The 12,556-nt window shown below is 45.9% G+C and overlaps 1 long non-coding RNA gene across 1 annotated transcript; it reads right to left on the bottom strand.

Annotated features, from left to right (window-relative positions):
- Window positions 1-937: 937 nt before the first annotated feature.
- Window positions 938-5,258, bottom strand: LOC140628774 (uncharacterized). The gene is made up of 2 exons (XR_012026756.1): window positions 2,759-5,258; window positions 938-1,437 (listed from the first exon to the last, which is right to left on the bottom strand). It is a non-coding gene; the product is annotated as an uncharacterized lncRNA (long non-coding RNA).
- Window positions 5,259-12,556: the final 7,298 nt, after the last annotated feature.

The raw sequence follows: 12,556 nt of genomic DNA, 5'->3' as shown, positions 1-12,556 counted from the left end.
TTGTCCTCGGCCGCCAGGGCAGGGGTGAGTGGCAGCTCCATCCACTCCTCAGACGCTGATGTGCGCGGGCTCAGCTCATCAATCTTTTTAATTGTTAAAAGTCTTTAACTATGTAACGGGATTCATTATCCACTATGCTTGTCAAAATGCTATTTAATAAGTTGCTTGTTTTATTAACCCTGACAGAAAAGAAAACACGGTTCTTTATCTCCAGCTGTTGGAGACAGAGCCAGAATTTGTGTGTGGGTTTCTCCTAAAATGTTGCAGAAAGAAACCATGTATTTAGCTGGTCTGCCAGCATGAAACTCATGACGGCTCCCTCTGGCCCTGAAAGTTTTGGGGTGTGGGGTGATAACTGCTCCTCGTTTCCCCACTGGGGTGGTCACTCAGCACAGAACGCTGGGGAGCAGGAGCATACTGTTGGATGGGTACTGGTTCCGAAGGAAAGCACAGGGTCTGTTCTGCTGCGAGGCTTACTATTTTTAGAACACCATGGGCCTTACAATGTGTGTGAGGAATCCTAAAACAGGTGGGAGTGAGCACCAGCTTGAGATGATGCTACCCACACAGAGCAAACTCATGTGGTCCACAGATTTTTAATGGTTTTATTCCTGACTACAAATAACAAAAGCACCTCAAAAGAAATGGAATGTTGACAAAATACTGGAGGGAAAAACATGCTCGTACGAAAGTCCTAAAAACCCGAGTAATTGACTGAAATAAGTATTGGATGTATTTGCTTTAATAGAAGAGGTGATACAGATGCCAACGCATTGAGTCGCCTGGAGCCACACTCCCTTGTGTGACCTGGCTGCACAGAAACTGCATGCCAGGGCGAGGCCACCCCTTCCCAATAGTACATTCCTGCATAGAGCAGCCCAATGAGATCACGATCCCATGCGTGTCGGGACACATAACTGTTCACTCCACAGCACCATTTGTCAAAACAGACGATCCTTTTTATTAAAATGGAAAATTCACTGCTGTTCACCATTCCCTTCCGCTTGACTTTTTTTTTCTTTGAAAAGCAGAGATAAATCCCAGTAGCACAATTAAAGCACTAGCTAAATATTACTTTGTTGGGCTTAACGATAGATTACAATGTGTGCATAATGACCCAGTTCTAGTAATATCATCTGATTTAGTAAGGAAATCAGAGCCTGCCATATGTTCCCCAGTAAGGTCTCAGAAATTCTTCTTCTCCTTCATGATGGATCAGCCAACTGCCGGCAAGACGATGCTGCTTGGTCCTGGAGCCTTATTGTTGAGCACCAAGCACGTAAGAGTCTTCATCACGACACACATTTCACCAGGCCACTTCTGAAGGAGAGCAGGAGGTGGATTAACAACCTGTCACCTGCCTGCTTCAAGTCCCTCTGCTGTTATGAACTGGTTCGTGCAGCCTCTGTATAGTCACTTACTAAACTGTAGGCTGAGCTTGAAAAGGAGAAGGAAAGGGAAAAAATGCCAGAATTTAACACTGGGTTAAAGGAATTGTAGCTCTAAAAACAGGTATAGTCGCTCTAACATGTTAATAAAATGAGATATACCTGACAAGACAATCTTTAATTTTTAAATCAAAATTTAAATGTTGAGTGTAGAAAGTTCAATTTCAGAGCAAATGTAAATGAGAATTGTGTTACTAAGGTGTAATATCGACAAACATTATATGGTCTCATTCATTTGGGGAATATAAAAAATAGTAAAAGGGAATAAAAGGGAAAGGAGAAAAAATGAGTGGGAAATATCAGAAAGGGAGGCAGACCATGAGAGACTCCTAACTCTGGGAAATGAACAAGGGGTGGTGGAAAGGGAGATGGGCAGGGGGTGGGGGTGACTGGGTGACGGGCACTGAGGGGGGCACTTGATGGGATGAGCACTGGGTGTTACGCTATATGTTGGCAAATTGAACTCCAATTAAAAATTATGCAAAAAAAATAAAAATAAAAATTGAAGTGAAAAAAAGGTGTAATATTGATCTTAGGTATGTTAGGATTTGATAAGGTAAACTACTGATCCATTTGTCAGTATTCATAAGGAAAGAAGAAAAGATAAATAATTCAACAAATAATTATTGACTTTAGTATTTCCAACAACATTATACCATAACTGTGCAAATTGTTTCACATATTTAGCCAAAATTAAAACAAGGCTTAGTTCCTACAAAAATGGGAAAATTATCATGTATTATCATTTGTCTGAGAAGAGAGACTGTGATTCAAAAAAAAAGGAAATAGTAGCAGGTATATATGTTGAGTTGTTGGCTTTACTTTGGAACCATGTGAATATTTTATGCTTATAAAACAAAATTTAGTTTAAAATACTTAAATCCAAAAATACTAAAAGGTAAAACAAGACTAAGGCAAGAAGCATTGACCTGAGGTTTGGGCAGCACTCACAGCAGGTGGTCTGACCCAGTGGAGTTGACTGCCTGACAAAAGCGTGAACGTTCTCCTGGGACTCTAATGAGACCCAGAGTCTGCACATGTGACATTCATAATATCCAGGATTCAAACCAAAATAACTGACATACAGAGAACCAGGAAATTGATAGTTATTAAGGGAAATACAATGAGCCCATGACGGGTGCCTGACAAAGATGCTGGAGCCACCAGAAAGAGAGCTGAAAACAACAGGGATGAAACAGTGAGAGGAAGAAGGAAAATTAAGAAATTCTCAGCAGAAAAATAGGTGATAAAAAAGAAAGCAATGGAAAATTAGAACTGGAAAATATAATACCTAAAATAAAAGGACTCACAGAATGGATGAAGAGCAGAATGGTCGTAATGGAGGAAAGAATCCATCACCTTGGAAACAAGCCATGAGAATTATCCAGCTGAGGTGGACAGAACCTCAGTGGCCTATGGAATGCCAGTAAGGACAGACATATCTGCCTCTGGAGTCCAACAAAGAGAAAGAAAATGAGATTGGGACACAAAATATTTGAGGAAATAATGCCTGAAATGCCAAACTTGGTGGAAGACATAAATTTACAGATTCCAGAGGCTCAGCAAGTCCTAAAAGCATAAAAATCGAAGAAAATCATTTTGGTCACATCATAGTCAAACTACTAAAATCCTAAGACACACAAAAATAACTTGCAAACAGCTGGAGAAAAAAGACCAATTATCTAGGGAGAGATGATGATTCAAATGACCACAGATTTTCATCTGAAACCACAGAGACAGAGGAAAAACACTTTTGAAGAATTATAAGAAAATAAATATTACACCCAGTTTTATATCAGTGGATGGAATAACCCAAATAAAAATTCTAGCAGACTTTTTGTCGTAGAAATTGGCCAGCTGATTCCAAAATTTATATGGAAATGTCAAGTGCCTTGAATAATCAGAGCAGTTTTAACATAAATAAGTTGGAGGATTGATTGTACTTTACTTCAAGACTTACAATTAAACTACAATAATGAAGGTAGTTTGTCTTGGTATTGGTGTGGGGGAAAAGTACACAGGTAGATCAACAGTATAGGAATAGTACAGAGGGTCTACAGGTAAGTTCAATCATATATGATCAATTGACTTTCGATAAAGGTGCCAAAATATTCAATGGGAAGGTGTTATTTCAATAAATGGTATTTAACTTCTGGGTTTCCCTATAAAAAATGAGTATGAACTGTTAGCTTTCAACACATACAGAATTTAACTCAAAATGAACCAAAAACTTTACAACTCCTAGAAGACCATATTGATGGAGCTGGGACAATTTTAGATTTCTTGCATAGAACACAAAGATCCTAAATTATTAAAGAAAGAATTGATAAATCAGACCAGATCAAATTTAAAGACTTTCGCTCTTTGAACGATACCACTGAGAAAGTAAAAAATACAAACCACAGAACAGAAGAAAACATTCACAACTGGTACATCAGATAAAGAGCTTTTGTCTAGAATATATAAAGTACTTTCACAACTCAATAATGAGAACTCTAATGACTCTAAAACTGGATGAAAGCTTTGAACAGAGGAGATATCTAGTAGTCTTGCCTTTTTGTGAACCACAAGCCTGATCCGATTTGAGGGAGGGGCAGGTGGGCAGCTGAAGTGGAAAGTGCACCCTGGTACCCAGGGCATGCCGCCACACCTTTGACCACCCAGAGTGTGGCTCTCATGGCCAGGGCGCTGCAAGACCCCACTGGCCTGGGGCAGCACAGGGAGCCTGGATTTGGGGGCTCCAAGGCAGTGCAGGTCCAAATCTAGCACATCCCTGTGAGCAGGAGGCTTCCTCAGAAACACTCAGAAGTGACCTTTAATGATTGGCTGATAAAGGGAATTTTCACATGTCTGAGTCAGAATCCTGCTATTTCAAAGCAAGACTTTCAGAGTTGCCTTCTCCTTCCCAGGAAAGAGTGAGTTGATTATGTGTTTCATGGCCGCATCCCACATGGGACCCAAAGAGTTTGTAGGCAGAACCACAGAGTAAAGGGAAACATTTGTATTTTTTATCTCTGAGCTGCCCAAATAATCAACTTCTGCTGACTTCAATGATGGTGGCAACAGAAGGAATAGCTAAAGCATGAAAATTATTTTTGATACTTGTCAAGCTTTTTAACCAATGGACAGGAACCATTCCTGAAATCATTCCTTGGTTCTTCTAACCTGTGGCTTCTTAGCACTTGACTGTCTGCTGGACATCAGCCATATGTAAAATAACACAGCAAATGGGCATGTGGGGCCTGGCGCTCTGCCTGCTTCACTTTTCTGATCTTATTTCATTTCCTTGGGCACTTTTCCAGTGACCATTCACAGTCATGAATATCCCAAAAAAAACTGGTTTGACCTTACTTTATATTTTGGGGAAGTAGATGAGTAAAATTTGGGAAGTGTGTTCCTGTTTCTCACAGTGACTATTGTGGGAGGTCATAACTGATCCAAAAGAATAAAAAACTAAATAACGACTTCCTGATTCTTTCAGTCATTCTTTTGAAGGACGAAATCAAATATCTCCCTACAAAATACTTACTACAAGAAACAGAACACGGTCTTAAATAATTTTTTCAATAGGATGGATAAGGCCAGCCATCTAAAAATAGAATAGGAGTCAAGAAGAGGAAACCATCTGAATTTCAGAAAGACCACATGGGAATGGAAATGCACTTGCTGCATTTAAAACAATAGTTGGGGGATCCCTGGGTGGCGCAGCGGTTTAGTGCCTGCCTTTGGCCCAGGGCGTGATCCTGGAGACCCGGGATCGAATCCCACTTCGGGCTCCCAGTGCATGGAGCCTGCTTCTCCCTCTGCCTGTGCCTCTGCCTCTCTCTCTCTCTCTCTCTCTCTCTCTCTGTGTGACTATATAAATAAATAAAAATTAAAAAAAAAGAAAATTAAAAAAAAAATAGTTGGTCACCCACTGATCGAGTACTGCACAATATCAAATCAGTGGGTAGGGGATAAGAATTTCTTTCAGAAGCAAAAGCAAAGGAGAGGGAAAACTCAGAGTGAAAAGACCAGTGAGACTTAGGAAATTTAATGTACACATGATTAAACTTGAAGAGGCAAAAGCACTTAGAGAAAATAATCCATCAAATAATTTTTTAAAAAACACAGCTCTTTGTATGGTCTGAATTGTGTCCTCCCCAACTTCTTATGTTGAAGCCTAGCCCACAATAGCTCAGCATGTGACTTGTCTTTGGAGATGGGGCATCTCAAGAGAGGATTAAGTTAAAATGAGGTCATGAAGGTGGGCCCTGGTCCAGCTGGACTGGTGTCCTTATAGGAAGGAGGTTCTGGATTCACACAGAGCACCCAGGATACGAGCTCACATAAAAGCACAGGAGGACACACCAGGAAGGCGGCATCTGCAAGCCAAGGAGAGAGGCCTGGGAAGAAACTACACCTGCCTGATGTTGGACTTCCCTCCTCCAGAAGGGTGAGAAGAAAAATTTCCTCTGTGTAAGCCACTCAGTCCATGGTATCTTACTACAGTGATCCGCGTGGACTAATATATTTTCCTTAGTTAAAAACTCTTCTTCTTCTTCTTCTTCTTCACTCTGCAAATCAAAAGAGATCCCTCAGTTTAAAACAATGTAATAATACATAGGTGAACACCTAGCAAAATTTCAGAAACAATAATATAAACCTTTAGGCAGGAAAAGATATTATCTACAAACCGATCTTACTGGGCATGCAGTACCTACCAGAAACTAGAACGGTAGTTATAACAGTGTGGTGCCCGCAAAAGAACAAATAGATCAGTGGGGTAGAATGGAGTACCCAGAAGTAGACCCACATAAATACAGTCATGGATCTTTGACAAAAGAGCAAGGGCAATAAAATGGGACAACAGTAGTCTTTTCAACAAAAGGTGACAGAACGACTTGACTTCCTCCTGCAGAAGAAAAATGAGTCTAAGCACAGACCTGTGCCCCTCACAAAAACTGAGTCAGAATGGATCACAGATCTGCACGTAAAACTTGAAACTATAAAACTCCTAGAAGATCACATAAGAGAAAACCTGGGTGATCTTGGGTGTGGCAATGACTTTTTAGATTCAGTACCAAAGACCCAATCCATGAAAGAGATAATTGATAAGCTTGACTCATTAAAATTAAAAACTCGGTTCTGCGAAAGACAGTGTAAGGGAATGAAAGGATTAAGCCACAGACAGGAGGAAATATTCAAGAAAGATACATTGATAAAGGGCTGCCGTCCAAATTATATCACATACAAACCGGTAAAACTCCGCAATGAGAAAACAAGCAGACTGATTAAATGGGCCAAAGACCTTAGCAGACACATCATCGAAAAAGAAAAACTTCCCTGGGGGAATGGCCCAGACCCAGAGCACTGACAACACCCACCCAGCGCTGACGGGGATGGGGAACAGCAGAACCCGCACTCCCTGCTGGAGGGGGTGCAGCATGGTGCCACCGCTGCAGAGGACTTTGTGGTTTCTCACAGAGCTAACCATGCTCTTAGCACACAGTCCAGCAACCATACACCCTGGTATTTAACCAAAGAAACTGGAGACTTGTGTCCTCACAGAAACATGCACAAGGCTGTTTACAGCAGCTTTGTTAATAATCAGCAGGGCACCTGACTGGCTCAGTTAATTAAGCATATGACTCTTGATTTGGCTTCAGTCATGACTTTAGGGTCATGGGATCGAGTCCCACATTGGACTCTATGGTCTACACTCAGCAGGCAATCTGCCTCAGATCCTCGCTCTCCCTCTCCTTCGCCTATACCCTTTCCCTGCTTGCACTCTCTCCCTCTCTCTCTGTCTGAAATAAATAAAGTCCTTAAAAACAAATAATAATCACCCAGATTTGGAAGCAACCAAGATGTTCTTCGGGAGGTGAATGGATTAATAAACTGTCATCCATCCAGACCACAGATGGAATATTATTCAGCACTAAAAAGAAATGAGCAATCAGGCCATAAAAAGGCACAAAAGGACTTTAAATGCATATCAGTAAGTGAAAGAGCAAATCCTAAAAGTCCGCCTACTGTAGGATTCCAACTGTATAACATTCTGGAAAAGGCAAAACTGTGGAGACAATGAAAAGATGAGTGGTTGCAAGGGGTTGGGCTAGGGAGAGGATGCACCCAGGGCACAGGGGACTTTAGGGCAGCAAAACTACTGTGTGTAATGCCATCATGGTGGGTACGTGACATTATACATTTGTGCAGCTCACCAAGTGCCCACCACCAAGGGGGACCCCCATGTAAACTCTGGGGGACTATGATGCGTCTGTGTAGGTTCACCAACTGTAACAGATGCTGGTACTGAGGAGCCATGCATGGGTGGGGGTCAGAGCGTCTATGGGAAATATCTGTACCTTTCCCTCAATTTTGCTGTGAACTTCTCTAAACTAATTTATATATTTAACATGATTTCAATGAAAATATTAATGGGATTTTTATGGAGCTTGACAAGTTGATATTAAAGTTACATATAAAGATATGCACATAAGAAGAGCTGCACTCAATAGCCAAACTACAGAAAGAGCCCAGATGTCCATCAAGAGATGAGTGGATAAACAAGATGTGGTCTGTATAGACAATGGAATATCACTCAGGCATCAAAAAAATCAAATCTTGCCATTTGCAATGATGTGGATGAAACTAGAGGGTGTTATGTGAAATGAAATAAGCCAATCAGAGAAAGACAATTAGCATATGATCTCACTTGTATGTGGAATTTAAGAAACAAAACAGAGGATCATGGGGGAAGGAAGGGAAGAATAAAACAAGATGAAATCGGAGAGGGAGACAAACCATAAGAGACACTGAACTCTAGGAAACAAACTGAGGGTCGCTGGAGGGGACGGGGTCATCGGGTGACAGGCATGAAGGAGGGCACATGATGTGATGAGCATTGGGTATAAGACTGAGGAATCACTGATCCTTACCTTTGAAACCAATGACAGATTATGCTAATTAATTGAATTTAAGTAAGATTTTTTTTAATTAAAAAAATTTAAAAACCTGAATATTACGGCAGACATTAATTTTATATAAAAATTCTACCTTTTAAAAGAAAAAAGATAGCAAATATACCAGAAATTTAGTTATAATAAATTTTTTTAAAAAGAACAACTGCGGTGCTGGTGGAAAGGTAACATGGTAGTCACCATGGAAATAGTCAGCAGTCTCTTCCAGAACTAAAAATGGACAGACCAGGTGACCCCATACCGGAGTTCCTGGGCATTGGGTGCAGAGGTGAAGCTGCTCACGTCCCAAAGCCACACGGCCTCACACAGGCACACGCGTGCACACACACTGGGGAACCCCAAGTCCACTCCACACCCGTGTAACGTCCTGCAGTCACAACGTGACACTAGTTAGGCAAAATGCTGCGGGACCAGAAGGCTGAGGGAAGAGTCTGCAGGACCTTCCTGTAGGTTTTTGTTGCAATTTTCTCTGAATTTGTGATTATTTTTTAAGTCCGTATTTTGTAGCCGTTCCCCACATGTCTCTAGGCAGGAGGTTGTGAAAGGGTCAGCAGGTAGTTGTCTGAATCCTAAGTTCCTATGACAAAAGCTGCGGAAGCAACTCGGGCACCCCCAGGACACAAAAGGGAAGGTGCAGCTCTACTCGAGGGAAGGCACACGCTCCCCGGGGGACGGCATCCTTGCCGACAGAGCAGGGCCTGCCTGGCGAGCGGCTGTGGGAGCCACGGCGGAAGGACAGAGGCCAGGCCTCCTGCGTTCTGTTGAAGCCTGGACCTAAGCTGTCACCACAGACGGCGGCGGGCCTTCACCATGGACAGACGGGTGAGTTTTACCCTGCATGTGCACAGCAACCCTAGCCCAGTGTCAGCCTCCTGCCTTGAACCCACGGGCAGGCGAGGAGTCTCACGGGGCCCAGCGAAGGCTGCTGTTCACGCTCAGGGGCTCGTCTCTGCCCCGGCATCTTGGAATCCTGTGTCTCAGGGGCCGCTCCGGGTCCTGGCCTCGGCGGAGGGCGTCGCTGCGCTCCGTTCTGTCTGTCTGATGAGGTCCGTGGGGGCAGACCCCGGGGGAAAGGCCCACAGAAAAGTCTGGCAGACCTTGCCGAGCCCACACGCTTGGAAAATCAGCGCTAATCCTGACTCTGCGAGAGCCTGCGCAGCAACCGCTGGTCCGCTCTGCTCCGTGGCTCCCCCTGCAGCTCCCGGCCTGAGCGCCGCCCTCCTGTGGCCCTGGCCGCGGCCTGGCCTTCGCTGGCGGCCTCCTGCCCTCACGCCGGGACCGACGTCCCTCGGTCAGCCTCTCGGGCCCGCGCCTCCACCCGCTGCGGAGGCTTCGGGGAAACTCCCTTCGCTGTTCCCGTGGCTCCCTTCACAGGGTTTCTCTAAACCAAAGGTGTTTAGCCACCGAGAGAATGTCCTATGTTCTGTCCCCGCCATGGGCTTCCCTGGGCAACCGTCCTGGCGGGGCGTCGTCCTCGTCCGGTGGGCAGGGGCTCCCGCCCGCATCTGGCCCCACGGCAGGCCCGCAGCGCAGGCGAGTCTCTGGGCCCGGCCCCCCCGCCCGAAGCCCGCCTCTTCCTCCTCGGGCTCTGGAGGCCGAATCTGAGGCTGAGGCTGAGGCTGAGGCGAGCAGGGCCGGCCTCCCCTGCCCAGGTGCAATCCCACGCCACCCACTGTCATCCGTCCCCCTCCGAGGCTGTGGCGCCACACTCCAGCCACAGTCCTCCTGGCCCTGCTCCCCGAGGCGTCCCCGCCTCTCCCTGTAAGGACCCGAGTCACGAGATTAAGGCCCTTGCTAATGGCCTCCTCTTCTCGTCCCCGCGTGGGATAAGGCCTCATGCGGAGTGGGGCCGCCTCCCCAGGGCCTGGCTCAGGACTTGGCCGCACACCCTGGGGCCCGAGTCAGCTCCTACATGGACCACCTGGTATCTAATCAATTCTCACCTTCTTGTTTGTTCCAAGCCCCCGTGTCCACCTGACATACCTGCCTTCACCATGAGCTTCGTGAAGGCAGGGCTCTGTGGTGCCACCCCAGGGCCTCTGTAATGGGGGAACACGGGTGAGAGGGGCCACCAGCTGGTGGCAGTCTCCATGAGGGGAGCAGCCTTGGCCCTTCTCCTCAGAGCTCACCTGCACCAGGTGCTGGGGAGCATCACCTAACCCACAACATTTCCGGGGGCTGCAGGAGATGATGCCCCCGACCAGCATGCCAACGTCAGAGCCTGGGTCTCTCTGAGTTGGCTTTGTGACCTTAGACTGGAGTTGGCAGATTTAGCAAATACAATACAGTATGTCCAGTGAAGTTAAAATCATAACCAGCGGTGCATCACACCTTCCATATGACCACGTCACCTGCAGCACCCGGTGTCCTGCATGCTGCCTGGCAGTACATCCTGCTCCGGGAAGGGGCACATAGCACCAGGAACACCTCTAAAGCCGTGTGGCATCCCCCAGAATTTATGACAATGCCATGGCCTCTCTGATGGCCTCTCACACCAGATCTCTTCATCAATGGGGGCTCTCCAGGGACTCAGACTCACTGAGGACAATATCCTCAGCTGTCCCACAGTCCCTCGGCATTGCACACACTAGAGGTGACTGTGGTCAGCTTTCAACGCAAGTAAAGGGAAGTTTGAAAAAGTGTTAAACCAAAATCAAAACATATACTCTGGGGTTTTCCTCTGCAAGTGCAGATACTGGCTCCTTGAATTCCCAGGGGAACCACCGCATGGTGTGAACTCAGAGTCTTTGTTTTCTCATTTGACGTTGAGCTCTGAAATAATAATACCATTAACTGTTCTTTTTTTTTTTTTTTTTCAAAAAGAAATTGGCTTTTAACACTAGACAGCAGGAAAATCTAAAAGGTTAGTGTAGACTGGGTTTGTCTACTTCCAATTCAAATGCAAGTGTTCCATCAAAGCTGTTGGTAGGTCAGGAACTGAAGGTGCTGGTTTGCTCAGAGTGGTGACTGTGCAGAAGTCATAAGACTAGGTTGTTGTTTGGTTCCGCATTACTCAAGGAGTTTATTCCTGGAAACACCAAGAAACAGGTTGTCATCCCGGCTCTTCGGCTTGCTGGGGCAGTCCCCAGGGCGGTGTGCTCTGCTCATTCCTCAGAGTCAGGACCCCAAGTTCTTGGGCAGGGTGATACTGCTCTAGATTGAGCCCGACTCTATGAAAACACGTGTGTTCACGTGGAACACTTTTCCAGGTTTGCCAGACTGCATTGTGTGTTCATGATCGTGCGCTTGGGTGACAGCCAATCTAAGGGACTTGCTTTAAGAAGCTAAAGCCCAAATGCGGGCAGGCCGAGGGAGGTGGCGGGGAGCTGGTCCTGCTCCAGTGTCAGGCAGATGCTACGTCAGTTCCCTGCAGAGCCACACAAGGAAGGGTTCTGTGGGGGAGCTCCACAAAACTGAGCAGGAGAGAAGGGAGGGCGGGGTTGGGGGGATGCAGAGCAGAAAAGGAGTAGGCAACTCAGGCCCACTTCGGGGAGACTTTTGAAGCCTCAACAACAATTTGGTTTCAAAATGCTTCTTCGGTTCCTTTTTTTTTTTTTTTTAAGACTTAATTTACTCATTCATGAGACATACAGAGAGAGAGAGGCAAAGACATAGGCAGAGGGCGAAGAAGGCTCCCCACAGGGAGCCCGATGTGAGACTTGATCCCACGACCCCAGGATCACACCCTGAGCCAAAGGCAGACACTCCACTGCTGAGTCTCCCAGGTGCCCCACCTTCCTCCTTTCCCTGTCCTTAGCAGCCAGCTTCTTGTTTCTAAATATGGGACCAGAGACAGAAAAGTCATTCAAATTTCAGAGCATATGTTGGAAACAAACATCCCGTTTCAGTAAACACAGTCTCCTCTTGATTTTTGGGCATTGGGCAACACAGCACATTCCTGTCCTGCTCAGCTCCCTGGCACCCTGCTTCCCTCCCCAGTGAGTGCCTATGAGGCAGGGGGAGCTCTGGCATGCTGAAGGGGATGGGGAGGCTCCTGATCAGTGAGGGCCAGGGCTGGGCTCACCACCCCTGGTGGGGACTGGAATGCTCTGGAGGGGGTGACACGGCTCCCACATGGGGCGGGCTCACCCTGGCAGTGTCTGTGCCCGGACAGCTCCTCGCACACTTGGATTAGCATGCCTTGTT

This window comes from Canis lupus, chromosome 1, assembly GCF_048164855.1.
Source record: "Canis lupus baileyi chromosome 1, mCanLup2.hap1, whole genome shotgun sequence".
In the NCBI taxonomy this organism is placed as follows: domain Eukaryota; kingdom Metazoa; phylum Chordata; class Mammalia; order Carnivora; family Canidae; genus Canis; species Canis lupus.
Note: the sequence above shows the minus strand (reverse complement) of the source record. Positions and strands in the feature narration are given on the sequence as shown.